At 45.3% G+C, this 15,520-nt stretch overlaps 1 protein-coding gene across 1 annotated transcript in view; it reads right to left on the reverse strand.

The window, feature by feature from the left end:
• Nucleotides 1–15,520, reverse strand: part of AKAP13 (A-kinase anchoring protein 13) — a 218,867-nt gene that overhangs the window by 66,717 nt on the left and 136,630 nt on the right.

The following is a 15,520-nucleotide window of genomic DNA, read 5'->3' on the forward strand; positions in this document are numbered from 1 at the left end:
TTTGTGTTTGCATTAACTCCAATGACGACTCTGTCAGAAAACCCCGTTTTAACACTAAGCCCGGTCACATGGTTTATTTCAACATCAGCCTTACCATCTCACCCTGTCCCTCACCCTCTCCGTGACTTCCAGTCTTTCAGCAGGGATGACTGATCTGCTCTCGGCCTTCTTCCCCCTTCCGCCTGTGCCTTACTCATCCTCACTTGGGTTGTTTTGTCCAACTTCAACTCTGAAGTTTGTTGGATTATCCACAACCCTTGGCTCACCCAGCATACAATTCCCACCACTTCTGTCTGCAACTAGTAGAGTCTGTAGACCCCTTTTTTGCCCTCTCTCCTTGCTGTTCTGCCTTTCCCACACACAAATCTCACCTGGACCACCTCACCCCAACCCAGAGGTTTTTTCCCCTCCTGCCTAGCTGCTCCTTGCTTGCCTCCACACACATGATCCCACACGTTCTAGCTAAAAGAAAGCCACTGAAATGGATGACCTTGTCTTACTTTACATGACAAATGTTTCTCCTCCCCTCTCTCTGGCTTTCCTTTCCCCCATCTCTGTCAGACAGAGAATTTTTACTACTTATTTTTTGCCTCTTGCCCTTCTCCAAATTTCCTCAGAGATCCTGCTCCGTTCTCGCAGGCCCTTGCCAGATTCTTATCCCTTTGATCTTCTCCTTTCTCAAAAAATCTGCGACTCCCCTACCCTTGACAGGACTTGCTGCTCTAAGGACCCCCGTCCCTTCCCTTCTGGCCGAGCCTGAGGAGCGCGCCGCTTGCTGTGGTGGCCTGGCTGCAGCCCCTGCCCTGCATCGGGGGGGGCTCCTGTCAGCCCCCAGTGCCCTCCTGCTCACCACACCACAAAGTCAGCACTTCCCCGAGACCCGTCAGCTAAAAAGTCAGCTGCACATTTTTCTTCCGTAGGTTTTGTCCTCCTCCATACTTGCGTGATGACAAAACGGGGTTGGAAGGGCCCTTGACAGGTCAGCTAGTCCCCTTGTGCTGCTCCAAGTCAGGCTCGGCTAAACCTGAGAGGTCTGAATGCAACGTGCCCGTAAAATCCTCCAGCAGCGAGGGTGCTGTGACCTCCCTGGCCAGCAGCTCCTGCTGGGGGAGGCAGGGAAGGAACAGAGCGGGTCTCAGAGGGAAAAAAGGAGTCTCTCAGGAGAGCCAAAGACCTCATGCTGTACCGGAGTGAGGTCTCGAGGTGACCTCAGTGCACGGCCCTGGATGTCTCTCCCCACTTCCAGCCGTTTTACAGACTGGTTTTCTTGGATGTGCACACACTGGCGGACACTTGCCACTAACTGCTCCTTGCCTCTGCTCACTGAGTCCTCACATATACCCATCGAAGATCTCATATGACCCTAGCATACGTACATACAAGACCCCATTCTTCCCTGCACCCCTACTCAAACATACGCATTTACACACATGTGTATGGCACCTTCTCTCTTTTCTGCTGCCCCACACCATCTCACTGAATGCACACAGATACAGGCCTCAGTACAGCACCTCCATCAGCAAACAGTTACATATACATTAAATAAGGGGTGGAGAGGAAAAGAGGGGTGGTAGAGGGGTACTCTGAAGTTTGACAAAGGTTTTTGTAAGCAAATACTCAAAAGAACGATCCCTTATTTTCCAAAGTGACATAAAGGTGTTTAGTTTTAACTGCTGCATGGGGAGTGGGTCACACTTCTGCTTCTTTCAGTGGAAGAACCACCCTGCTAGCAAGGCTGAGCAGTACCTAACCTCAGCAACTGAACTTCACTACAGAGTTTATACATACTTTTTACTCTTGAAAGAGCTGTAAAGTCAATAAATATCACATTATCACCGTAAAGTCAATGAGAATCAGATTAATATTCTTTTCTCTTGAGCCAAAGCAGAATCTAGTTTGGAGCACATTATCTTACATTTAATTAAAGGCAAATCTAGAGGTTGAGTCTGAACACACACAGGAGGATAAATGCAAATTTGCTCAAGTCCACGCAAATGAAGGAATGACCCATCTCCTATATAAAATCAAATTCTGCCTCCTTCTGACCGGCTTGCACCTAACTCTATCCTGAACACATTGAGCCTGATCTTCCTTATTCTTAAACCAATGTAGCTCCATAAAATTTATGGAAACTACTCCTGGTTTATACTGATACCCACTATTGGAAAATGATAACTAAGCACCCTGTTCAATAATCAGCAGAAAACAAGCAAAGAAGGAGAAGATTCAAGATTGTTTACAGCGCAGCAGTTGATTGGTGACAGAATAAATTAAATTAGGCTGAATTAACAGTATATTTTTCCTTTAATAGAACCAGTTGACTCATTCACTGAAAATGCATTATAGACATTGGCATTTTTTCAAAAAAGATTTGAATATTTTTCCCATTACCCAGCCAGCTCTATCCTCTGCCCTGTGACTTTGCCAAGTATTGAAAATGTCTGCCTTTTTCTACAAAAAAACAGTAAAAAGAAAGTAACACTGAAGTTTAAGGTGCTGTTTCGGATGTACCTGATTATGTACAAAATAAAGTATTAAGAACAAAATATTTATCTCAGTAGCCCTAATTCAGGAATAATAATAATCGCCACCAAAACACAAACAAAGGAAACCACTACTATACACAAGCATTCCCTATGCCAAAAGGAGACCAGACAGGATTTGGGGGAGGTTTACTGCAAGATCTCAGGAAACTGGGTGGTCCACAGATACTGAAAACACAAACCCCGCTACCCACTGCTGAAGACTGCTTGTATTCACTTGTGACTAGTGACTGGAGGTACAGGCATCACGGGTTGTAGAGAAAATACCATAATAGCACCAGAACACCAGGGCTGGGGAATGCACCAGTATGAAGTAATAAGCAGTGAGGTTGTTTTGGGATTTCACAGATGTATAGACAACATGCATAACAAAACTATCCCTTCCTTTTTCCTTTAGCCTATGTTCCGCTATGAGAAGCCTGACAAGGGGACCGCAGGCTGACGGCCGCAGAAGACAATAAAAAAAAAAATCATTTTCCTCCTTGCCCACACTGATTATAGCCCATCGCCTCTGGGCATCCCACATCGCTGCGGCGGGAGCAGAGAGGATGCGGCGGTGTTCACATGGCAGAAGGGAACACGAAACAGTCCCTGGGAACAGAGCTTCAATATGCAGCTTTTGAAAAAACGCCAGGAGAGAGCCAGCTATTTTTCCATGCCGAAGCCTGAATGTGTTTATCTGCAGTGCAGACACTGAATGAATCATGGAAGCATGTCCCCAGGCACCAAAAAGTGAATCCCAAAGGATTTTCTGTTTGCCTGTGAAACACTCGCAGACTAAATGTCCAAAGAGGGCTTCAGGACACCAGCTGGAGCTGCAGGCAGCAGACGGCTTGGTTGTTCATTCTGGGCACGCACGCCTGTATTTCCTGAATCGCAGAGCCACTCTTCCTGCAGACGTTTAATTTGAAACTCGCAGTGACTTAGTACAGAAGCCTCTTTGCATAAGAAAAGGACGGCGCTAGACAATCTGCGAGACAAACGGGCCGCGATGTTCTCCATCATGTGGCAGCAATCGGTGACCACCAGCCCGTATTCCCCCAGCTGGAGCAGAGACCTTCCTCTGTAGCATCTCCCCCAGGCTCTTCCTTCCCTTCCCCCTGCGCACCCATCTGTCCCGGGGAGTTATCCCACCCCTTCCAGTCCTCTGCAGCGCCTGCCCACACAAACCAGAATCCGTTCCTCCTTCTCAGAAGACATTTCCAAGTTGCCTCTTTCTAATTCTGCTCTACTGGCTTTGGGGGCCAGCGGCTATCTCCTTCACAGCCTCCTACCAGGGATTGCCCCCATACGAGAGCATCCCGTCCGAGGAAGGCACTGATTTCCCAAAGCAGCTACCTGCCAGCAGCACCAGCAGCTGCCGGGCCCTTCTATAACTCAAAAAATTTAGGACGGGAGATAACCACGGAAAAGTCCTCCCTCTGGTTTTGTCTGAACTCTTCTGATAGCACTTCCCTTCCATTGCACAATAACAGGAACACATTGACCTCTCAGGAAATCTTCCCCTACTTTAAAAGTTTGCACTTGACAGCCTCGCTGGTAGCAATATAAATCAACGTGAAGCATCTCAGAGCAGAAGAAACCACATGATTTTAACTTTCATTTCCTAGCAGATCTCTAGAGATTCATCTTACTTCCATATTGTTTTAACTTTGTCCTAATTGTACAAGTTTCCATTTCTCTCTCTTTTTTTTCCCAGCTCCCAAGCTAAGGTCTAACTCGTAGCTAAAACCAGACACCACTGCACAAAGGAAAGTATTTAGTCTAGCAATTTTAGCTTGCTTGGTGTATCGTGAAGTACTTATGCACCATACTGAGCTGTAACTGACACTAGGAAAGATTTGAAATACCCACAGAAGGACGAAAATAGCAGAAAACAAGCTTCTTTAACTGCAATTACAACTAATTTGTTTCATAATCAGAAATTTTACAATTATTTTCAAAAAACCTAATGTGAATCTTAACTCTTCTTTAGGAACTACCTGCTCCTAAAAAATTCCCATAGGATACTGTTTTCATTGAAGAAATTTGTAGACATGACTGGAATTCAACATTTATTCTGACAAACTTTTACCTTTACAGATCCATCGATGATGGCATCAACTAGTTGTTGCCTTTAATACCTGAACTAGAAATTAAAGTGAATTTCATCTCCTTCACAAAAAACACCTTTCAAGGTCCTCCAAACCTCTTTGTAAAGGAGTGTGAGGGCTGGGGCACCTAGGAAAGGATTTCCACTATCCTCTTTCAGCAGCCACTGATGGAAACAAACTCCATCTATACAAAACTCGAGAGCAAAAACTCAAAGCAATGCTTTGATAGTCACCTTACCAGTTAATATTGAGACATATCACTTTACTTACAAATTCCAGATTTCTTTTGAAGGTTTTCTTTCTTTATTTTTTTGTAATCTCCCTGTGTATTTTCTTGCCTTAAGCTTTAGGGGAAGGTTTTATCATGTGGATGAGGAAAGCAGAGACCATTCTCCAGTATGTCAAAAGGGACAAAGTGACGACACTTGCAATCCTGCTACGGTTTCTATAGAGATTTACCATCCAACACTGCGAATACGCTGCATCAAACCTTCTGCCTTTTCAGAAAACCAGCACTGGTGACCCCCCATCAGGACGACAATTCATCAAGGAGGTCCAAAGTGACCTCGCTCACTGCAACAAGCGTGCAGTGCTATAGAGAACTACGCTAAAGGAAGAGGCTCCTCCAACCACAGGACGTTTTAAATGGCTGAATAAATTAGCACATTGTGGTGTAAGAGTAATGCTGAATTCCTAGAGTGCATTTTTCTCCCTGGCACCGTCCCAAACGGGGAAGTGAGTGTCTGCCCCAGGAAGGTTTTCCAGCCCTTGGCGCTGGGGGATCTTCCCACAGCAGCGGAATGAGTCCTGTTAATAACAAGCTTTAATTAAGCTTTGAAAATAACAGCAATGGCTTTGCATAGAACAAAACGAAACAAAACCCACAAACAAACACAACTCTTGACTAAAATGGGAGCAAAATTCACATGAACGTGTATCTGCCCAGGATGAAAACACATCCATTTCATCCTAGTTATCTTCCCTATTCTGATTCTACACAAGGCACAAACAGATAAAGCCAAGGTTCTCCACATCATCGTAAATATACGTCTCTCCTGCTGGCCCTTCAGTAATGAAATCACTGTGGGTAGATGCTGTTTTCAGGATTAAAGTTCAGATTTATTTTAGGGCTGCAAAGTTTGATGAGATGCTGCATATCCACCATCCAAGGACAGCACTTCCCTCAGCTCCAGCCCCCAAAGAAGGAAAGAACACGTGCAAATAATCAAAAACATAAACTATTGAGGAAAAAAATGAAAATGCCTTGCAAGTATGACAACAAAAACAATAAAAGAAACCTTAGCCTCAGGTAATTTTGGGATGTTCTCCACATACTATTAGCTTAGGATGCTGCAAACTGTACTTTGCCTTACGTGTTCTTGCAGATGTTTAGCTGCCAGAGCAGCCCTGTAAGGAGGGAGCAGAATAATGGATGGAAAACGCCACCCTCCTTAATTTTAAAATCTCTTGATTATTTTTTAGAACACTGGGTTGATTTTAATTTCACTAATAATGCTATGTGCCTTAACTGGAAGCTGAATGAGATCTGCTAGTCTGAAGAGCAGCTAAATCAAACCTTGTTTTCCCCAGTTAGGAAAAAAACTTTACACCTTCTACCTACCAATTACAGTTTGAGTATTCATCTACAAAGCTGAAATGTTGATACAGTCAACGAACAACTAAAAAAATACTTCCGGTTGTGATTGCTCAGTCTCCCTTTTTCAAAACAAGCCCACTTCTTATCTTCTAACCGAGAAGAACAAACTGATCATCGAAATTTGAACGTGTCTCTAACTGGGCGTGTATTTGCAAGGTGCCAGCTCCTGTGGTATCTGTGTTCTGTCCCTTGACAGTTATATTTGCGGTAGCAGGCACAACATAAAAAATGAGATAGGACTGCCAACACTCACACATGGGCACATTGCGACTTCCCATTTGGGGTCTTGGAACAACGTAGTGCAGACTGCTTTACCCTTCACAGTGCTGCTTAGAGCTCAATGAACCATTCAGACAAACAGATATCCCGCTTGACCCACACCTTCTCCTTCCTCCACTACAAGCTCAGAGGGGAAGATGATGTGAAATTTCTATGCCATTTCCGCATCAAACAGGGTTCCCTGTACCGGGGCAAAAACCGCTGTCGTCGGTAACCAAGCACACCACGTTTGCACTGCTGCAGCGGCAAAAAGAGCTACAGTACAGATGAAGTCCTACCTCCAACAATGAGCTAGGATGCAGACTTACCCACTGGCTTTTGCTTTTGTATGCGGGGAGGAGGGGGAAACCATGTTAAAGTAAAAAATAACCCTGTGCATCAGCCCCCAGAATTGCTGAGGTTTTTTACGTAACTTCACAAACCACTTCTTCAGGCACAATCTAAACATGGAAAATTTTAGCCCCAGCACAGCGGTACCTCAGAAGACATGTGCATCACAAAATAGTCGGTAGGAACCAAAAGTCTTTTGCAAGTTTATCTAAGAACAGTTGCAATCAATGCAAATAAAATACCATCTATAAACACATGGCAGCCGAAATGACAGACGATCTTCTTTGTTCACAACTTGTTCCAGTTGCCTTCTCCACCAGCTGTTTTTCCTTCCTATATCATGATTACTGAGATCCCCATCTTAAAATGAAGCAAAGAACATATTCACCTACAACCCAAAGAAAGGACACCTTGTACAAGTCAGGCACTGGCCAAAATGAAAGCTGCTGGGTGCTTAGCAGGTATCTTGTTGCGACTTCATTCAGATCCAATATTATTAATGGATCCTATTTGGTTTTGTTGTATGGATGTTTATTTGCTATTCAATATTTAACTCCTAAGAAACCCTCTTACACACCAAAATATAGTGAGCTGCATAAGGTACAGTTTTATTTCAGTATTTTAATTAAAAACAAAACCAACCAGCCAACAAACAAAAAAAATCCCAACCAAAAAAACCCAGCTCCCTTGTTAAGGGTCTGATCCAGCTCCCATTAACGTCAAGAGATGATCTGCCACTGACGCAGTCTAGTGCTGGCTTAGATCCCTGGATCATCAAAATTTAATTTAATCTACTGGCTATGTTATAGAAACCAGCTAAAGCATCAAGACTGACTAAATATCAAGACTAAGCTGCTTATAACATAGCTGTCACTAGCCCCCTCCTATTTTAAACATTTGCACTCTTTAGAGCCGATGTTCGGAGCAGCACTGCGTGCACACATGCACACATATATGGACACTGAGTCACTTGCAGGAACAGACAGTATAACCCACAGTTTTGAAACTCAATTAGGAAAATACTAGTGGGAACTAACGAGAGCCATACTTTGTTATAAAATCTAAGCTTTGCTGAACAAAAACTAATTTAGGGAACTAATGACATCAGAAATACTGAAGTCAGATAATTACAGTGAGTTACATTTCAACCCAGGCATCCAGATTTTCTTTATGAATAAAAAAAAAAGAAAAAGATTGTGCTTTTTACATAAGCAACCAAGGTTGTCAGAGGTACCAGTTCTTTTCCCAAGTATCATTAAACAGATATTTCACAGAAGCAGTGTGTGTACAGTATGTCTGTGTTTTTTAATGACTTATAGGGTCACCTAGAGATTGAAACCCATGGGATTCAATCTGCAACTAACATCATTAAGATAAAAGTTCAAAAAAATACTCAACAAGATCAAGTTGATACAGAAAACGGGCTATGGTTATTTTTGCTTGGTGTCACACAAAAAAGGACACATTCAATGAAAGAAAAAAAAAAAAAGGCAAAACCTAAACCAACATGAACACTTTTATTCCTAAACACTGCAAGTTAACCTAACAAGTGTTTGGTCAATTTTAGTGCACATGAAGTAGAACCAGAATCATTTGAAAATACAAATACTTATCATCTTCGAGGTTTTTGTCTCAACCCTGACACAAAGCCATGAAGCAAAAACCATAAAAAAGGAAGTCCCACAATCATGTAGAAACCCACCGCCTCTTCTAAGAAAAGAAAACAGAGAGAGAAAGAGAGGGGGAAAGGAAATGCTCATCCAGGAGTTAAGATATCTAAGGCAGTCTGTGTTTTGCAGTCCCTCTGGCTGCTTTCCGATTTCCATCCACTTTGCCAGGAAACTGCTGAAGCTCCACAAAGCTGTTAGGGAGACAGGACATTCCCAGACTGCCACTGTGCCATTTGGTGGAGCACATGCTAATTTTAGATTAGAGCAGGAACGCTGGGACAATTAGCCAAGCTCTTGCTCTGACCAATCTTCAGTCAAATTTCCCACCCAAACACTAAGATCAACAGCAACACCCTTCAAATATAAACAAAAGCCAGAGGCAAAGGAGGATCTACCACACTTTTTTTTGGCAGAATACATTGGGGGGGGGTGACATGACAGGACATTTCAACCCCAAAAGCAACCACTGGAAATGAAAAGCCTTGACTGAAAGGCACAGAAAAAAAACACCTGCGGTGCGTGAAGTTTACAAATCCTGACACGAGTGCTTAAGGGCAGCAGACAGGGGGACAGGGAAGATGGCCAGAAAGCGCTCTCCAGAAGCATACTTGCATGCCACGGCGGATCATTTGCTTGTGAGATAATATCAAGCCACTTCATGCCTAGTGTCACCACACAAACCCATCTGCATCCCGAAGGGTGCGAGCTCTTCCACCTGATCCCCCTCCCCACAGCACCCAGCTCGGGGCTCAGCGGGCCGCGCTCGAGGAAGGAGCAAGTTAACAGACATAAACAAGCACCATACCTTTAACAACACCACATCTACAGTCCTGTCCACCTTGGAAATGTCGCACAGGCTGTACCGCCTCTTGTGGCGTTCGTACATTTTGTCCACACGGCCGCAAGCAGAGGCGAAGCGCGGGGAGCAGAGCCCACCATGAACTCCAGAGTGACCGCGGTGCTGCGCGCTCCCGACCGCTCGCACGCGTGCTCGGAGGAGTCCCCGCGTCTCCTCGCCCTCCGAAGCACGCCTGCCTGTCCGAGCCTCTTAACAGGAAAACGAAAATCCCAGAGCTGCGACCGGCTGATAAAGTCTTCTTGGAACAGATTTGCTTATGCAGGCGACGCAGGAACTTATAGCAAACAAAAGGTACTTCGAGAGAGCTTTCTACGTATATGATTACTATTATTTTTTGTAGCTGCTAAGAATGGTATCAGCCTTCCTGTTATATTAATAATAAAAAGTTTTCCAGGCAACTTTGATATCCAAAAAGCACCAGAATGAAAATCCTGACAGAGAAAAGAACGGAAGCCAGACGAGTGCAACAGGGACGCTCCGAGAGGGGAAAGCAGAAGGTAGGCTCAGCCACGACGTGTCTGATTCAGAGAAAAAAAAAAAAGAAAGAAAAAAAAGGCGATCACCGTATCCAAAGTAAATACTGTCACCAACGTGATCTTTCTTTCAGTGCACAAGGACGTGAAAGAAAGAATAAAAAAGGTACTTTCCTCTTTTTGAGCCAGTCTACCGTTCACCAGACAGGAGGGCTCGGTTTTGCGTTTAGTTTAAATTTCTAATGACAGCACAGGGCAAAAGGAAAGAAAATAATGAAATAAAGCCACTCCCTCCTGGTTTGAGCTGGGACGTCACTACTTGCCTTTTTAGTACTGCACCAGTGTTCTCCCAGCTTTGAAAATTTCTTTGCAGTTTTGGGAACATGATTCATCTCTTCAGAGAGAGAGGAAAAAAAAAAAAAGAAGGAGGGAGGTGGGGAAGAAAAAGCAGCAGTTTTCCTTCAGCAGCTTCTTCCACCGCCAGCTTCAGGCTCTCGGTGTGTTTGCTTGGTCCAAAGAGACCGAGAAGCAAAGGTACGTGTTTTCAGGGCGGCGAGGAGAGGGAGAATGACTGCTCTTCCCTCTCCCCTGGGGCCAGGTGAATGACAGACAGACAACTTCAGGCTCAGCGCTTCCCCAAAACAGGAATGGAAACTTATGATTCAATCAGTGCACACACACACACACAAAAAAAAGGAAATCGTCCATTTACATTTTTGTTTCTAAATGTTTGCAGCACTAAGACAAGCACTAGATTTCTGTACCTTGCTCTCAGAAAAATACAGTTTTCTCTCATTTATTCTAATCTGAAAGGCAGAAGTTTTTTTTTCTTTAAAACAAAAAACCCCACAGTTTTTTCAGTCTTTCTAATGCCGAGCAAGGCAGCGAGTCTCTCCCCATCTCTCAATAGCTCATTCACATCATCTGGGCCCTGTGTGCATGCTGCCACATGGTTTCCTGTTTTCAAACTGCCCCCTCACAGCCCCCTCCGCTTTCCACCCCACCCTGACCTCTCCAGGGAGAAAATCTTTCCATACTTCCCTGGCTTTAGACATTCTCTCATTCACCGATTCAAAAGAGAATGGGGGCGGTTAAAAAAAAAAAAAAAAAAAAGAAAAAAGAAAGAAAGAAAAAGATAAAAGAAAAGGGGAAGGGGGGGGTTCTGTGGTTTGATTTGAGTGCAGGAGTTTGCACTGAGCAAACTTGCTGCTTGTTTGGGGCAGAAAGCTGGAAATGCAGGAATTGTTAAACCTGTGCCACAAAGCAGGTGACTAAGACATTGGAAACGGTGTTATCAAACCACCATTTAATTGCAGATCTCAAAAAGCCACCCTAATCAAAGCCCGGAGAGCTGGTACATCTCCTGTGGGGCTGCTGAGTGTTTTCATCCAGCCCCTCAGGGAACAGCCCCAGGCCATTCTGTAACCACCGCCTCAAATTCTGGTAGAGGTGCCACAGCCCCGCATCCTCCCGACAGATAAAAATGAGGTTTTGGCATGTCAATGCAAGGAAATTTTTCCAAAGGAGGCCTAAACCTAGAAATCCCATTGCACTGGAGCTCCTCTCTTTCAGTTGCCACCCAGTCTCCTGCCCATCCGACCATGTTGCCAGAAGCCGGCCCGCGAGTAACTCAGGAGCTGACACACGTATGTGCCTCTGGTAAAAGGCTGAGGAGCGAGAGTTCACAGAAATGGTAAGTACTGTTTTGAGCTATGCTGGTTCTGACACCGCCAATCAGTACAATCAGATTATACAAAAACGTAATCACCCTCTAGATCTAGCAGGCTCAGGAAGCAAGCTGAGAAGGGCGTCTGTTTCCTCAGACAGCTCGGCTCTGTGGGGTGGTGACCAGCCACCACCCAAGGCCCACCGCTGGGCATCGCGCCATGAGTAGGTCCTCAGGGGCCAGAGAAGGCCAGGGACTCCCAGTGGGTCACCTCCTCTGATGAGAGATGAGGGGCTCTTACCTAGTCAACGCGAGGCATCCCGCCCCAATTTCGTGAGGCTCCAGGCTCTCCCTCACAACCCAAAGCTTCATCTCTACCACACTGAACTGGGAGGATCTCCTCTCTAAGCCCCTCTTACGGCAACAACCCCCAGCTCGAGCACTCCGCCGATGACTCTGTTCTCCTCAGTAACGAGCAGAGCTTCTGCTTTCAGTATTAGAACACACGAAATGTGGTAGTGCTTTGGGGACTTTCTGGAGCCACCAGTTTTCTCCACAAGTAATGAATCCCAGCAATCATGTGCCTGTCAAGATGAGGAATCAGAAGTGGCTGTGACAGCATTCCAGCCCCTCGAACGCTACCATAAAAGGCAGGGATTTCCTCAAATCTAAATTTACAAGACAGGAACCTATAAACAAAGCGTGTGAATTTAGGTCAGGTAGAGGAATCTGCAGCAGTCGCTGTGCCTTAGTGATGCTCTAACGTTTCATTATGTAGCAACTTTTTTATTTTTATTTTTTTTAAAACCAGCACAGCAGTTGTTTAAATTTGTTTCCAGATCACTCCAATGATGGCTGGCTGGATATACGGCCTCTCCTCATCCACTGGCCAAGATTCATCCAAACGACAAGCGCACAGCTCTGTCAGATAACGCACTTCACCTTTGAACCTTGGGGCCCCTCGGACAACCAGAAGGAAATGTTCAGCTCACGGGGCTCAAGCAAAGCCTGCCTTGCAGAGCAGACTGCCACTGAGCATCACTGCTGACTGCCACAGGGCATCTTCCACGGGGATGCTGAGAGAAGTCAGGCTTGTAGCTGAATCAACACTCAGTCTGTTGCGGCTGCACGCAAACTTACCCTTCCTAAAGGTAAGGAGAAACGAGAAATGTCTCTAGCCAAAGGAGGTGGGGGAGACGCACTGGGAGAGAGGCTCAATCGTCACAGCAGGAAGTTAAAAAGAGGAGGACGGCTTTTCTGAGCTCTGCAGGAGCACCTTTGTGTGGCCCAAAGCCACAGGTTACCCATTGCAGGCTGTCACGGGGCAGAAGGGAACAGCAACTCGAGGTGCACGGTGCAGGCGGGTGGCGAGCGCTGGCCGGGGGAGCTGCCGGGCAGGGCGACTCCCAGGACGCGGTGCGCACCCATGCCCGGCCTGTGACTCAGGGTGACCTGCCTCCCTGCCTAATTACCGTGTTTTGATCTGGTGAAGATTAAGAGGCTAATGCCAACTGATCTGTTTGGACTCCTCTACATCTTCAGCCACAGAGAGAAATGATCAACAAAAACCCAAATAAACCAGTAAGAAAAATCCCCTTCCCTCTCCTCTCTTTTCAAATTTAAGCTTCCAAATCCCTAATTTGTTCCAAGAGTTTTCTTCTGTGGTTATGTTCCTGACTCACAGCCAAGATCAGGAGGCCAGTGACGACTACAGACACCCGAAGTCCATCTCATCTTAATTTCCAGACCTGACTGCTGGGGGAAAGAAAAGAAAAAGGAAAAAAAAAGAAATAAAAAAAAACCACTACCACCATAATATAAACAAATAGCAGATAATGTGCCAGACACACTCCCACTTGGGAGACCATCCCTCCCTTCCCACGTTAGGTGGGGCTTTTGCTGCATTGTTCCAGGCTAGAAATCCTGCCTTGCACGCTGCTGTATGGACACCCGGGCATGCAGAGGGGACGCAGAACACAGGCTCAGCCTGGACGAAGCAGAACAAAGGTTTCCAGTCCCTTTTGTCCATCTATTTAAGCAATCTCCTGAATGCCACATGCATGTTTACATATAATATAGGCTCAGAAACACAATGCACCAGACAATCAGGAGATAAAGATTCAAAAAAAACAAAAGCTCCAACAAGTAAATAATTCTTTCCGCTCCCCTTTTCTGCGAGTTACTCAAAATGGAGAGGAGACGCGAGCGGCAGCCGGGCCATCGGCTGCTGATGCGACAGTTCTGGGCTCCTTATTGAAACCATCTGGAAGCGCTGAGCCGCTTTGTGCAGACTGGAGTTTGAAACTATCCAATCGTTTCATATCCAAACCAAAGTCCAGTGCTGCGGATTTCAAGAGAAGGAAAAGAAAAAGAAGAAAAAAAAAAAAAAAAACGCACTCAATTGCACCATATGATCTGTAACTCGTCCAGATAAAACTCCTCCTCCTCTCCCCGCTAACAGACCTCTTAATGACAAGGAAATCATGGTTATTCTGAAACAGACAGCACTATTGTTATCTGTTTCAAATTACTTTTGCCATATAGTTATGAAACACTGAAAATGATGCAATCTGCAGAAATACTGAGGCATATTAACATTTTAAACTGCGGCTCTGATAGGAACTAATGGAGCAGCACATGAAAGGAAAAAATTCTCCCTCTCTTAAGCAAGTCAAAACCCACTTATGGGCACTAAATGCAGAAGATAATAAATTTGTCAGACAGCAAAAGAGAATAATTACAATTTAAATTGCTCTTTTCTTAAAAGAAATCAGCTTTTTGGAAAGTGATTTAAAAATTCTGTTTCTGGCACTTGCACAGATAGACAAAACAAACCCCTTTTTTTCCAAAACTAAATAAGGCAAAGGAAATCTGCACTCTAATACTGCGAAGTCTGTAAGAGGAGAGCATCCAGACTGGATGGGAATGTACATCCATTGTGTCTGCCGGGCAGCGGGGCAGCACCCGCCCAAGCAGAAACCCAGGTGGATGCTCCAGCACGGGTTTTGAAGGTGAGCAGGCAGCTGCTGAGCACCAGTGAGCACCCACGCCACAGACTGTGGTAAAGATTAAGTTAAATAATGCATTTCTGCATTCTCGCAAGGGGATCGCAAGACACAGAGGAGGGCTGAAAAACCCGCTCCTGCCCAGCCTGTCCATTTGCATCGCTGCGGTGGCATTTTGGTACAGGGCTGCATCCCTGTGGATGCAGCATGACCCACCTTTGCCCCACCAAGCAGCATCCTCTTCATCGGGTAGCCTCCAAAGGACAGCTGTGATTTTGGACTCCCCTATAAGGTAGAGGAGGCAGGGAGAGAGATGAGGATGGTCACCTGCAATCAGCCGTCACACAGATCCTCTCCAAGACAAGTCCTGTGCTGCTGTAGCCCAACACAATGCTTGGGCAAATTTGCAGCACCAAAACAAGTCTGATTCTCCAACCTAGGCAGTTCTGACTCTCCTACAGCTTTCTCCTTTTAGATCGTTCAGATCTTCACACTAAGGTCTGGAGAGGGTCATCTCGCCACACCGTACTTTGGGAGAACACAACCGAGCTGAATTCTGTATCCAAACAAACCACCATACAGCTGCAGCCTGTGTTCAAGCTCTAAGACAGAGCTGTCTAATAAACAGTTTAAGAGCCATGAAGAAGGAATGAGGAGGACTTGGAAAGCTGTCAGACATATGGATACACGGAGCGCGTGGTTTGAGAAAATACAAAAACACCTTGAGAGACCTTCAGCCATTTCCTGACCTTCACTTTTCTAATATTTCTCAGAGACTTGGTGCACATTTCTCAGGAATTTCTATTGTGCAAACAACCTTCAGAAAAATGCCGAGGCTTTTGTCTGCCACGGAGCATGCCTGAACATCCTTTCAGAGGAAGTAAACTGCCCATCTTATTGCTCCCAAATGGTTACAGGAGAAACACATCCCACGCATGAGATTAG

Source organism: Cygnus atratus, chromosome 11, assembly GCF_013377495.2.
Source record: "Cygnus atratus isolate AKBS03 ecotype Queensland, Australia chromosome 11, CAtr_DNAZoo_HiC_assembly, whole genome shotgun sequence".
In the NCBI taxonomy this organism is placed as follows: domain Eukaryota; kingdom Metazoa; phylum Chordata; class Aves; order Anseriformes; family Anatidae; genus Cygnus; species Cygnus atratus.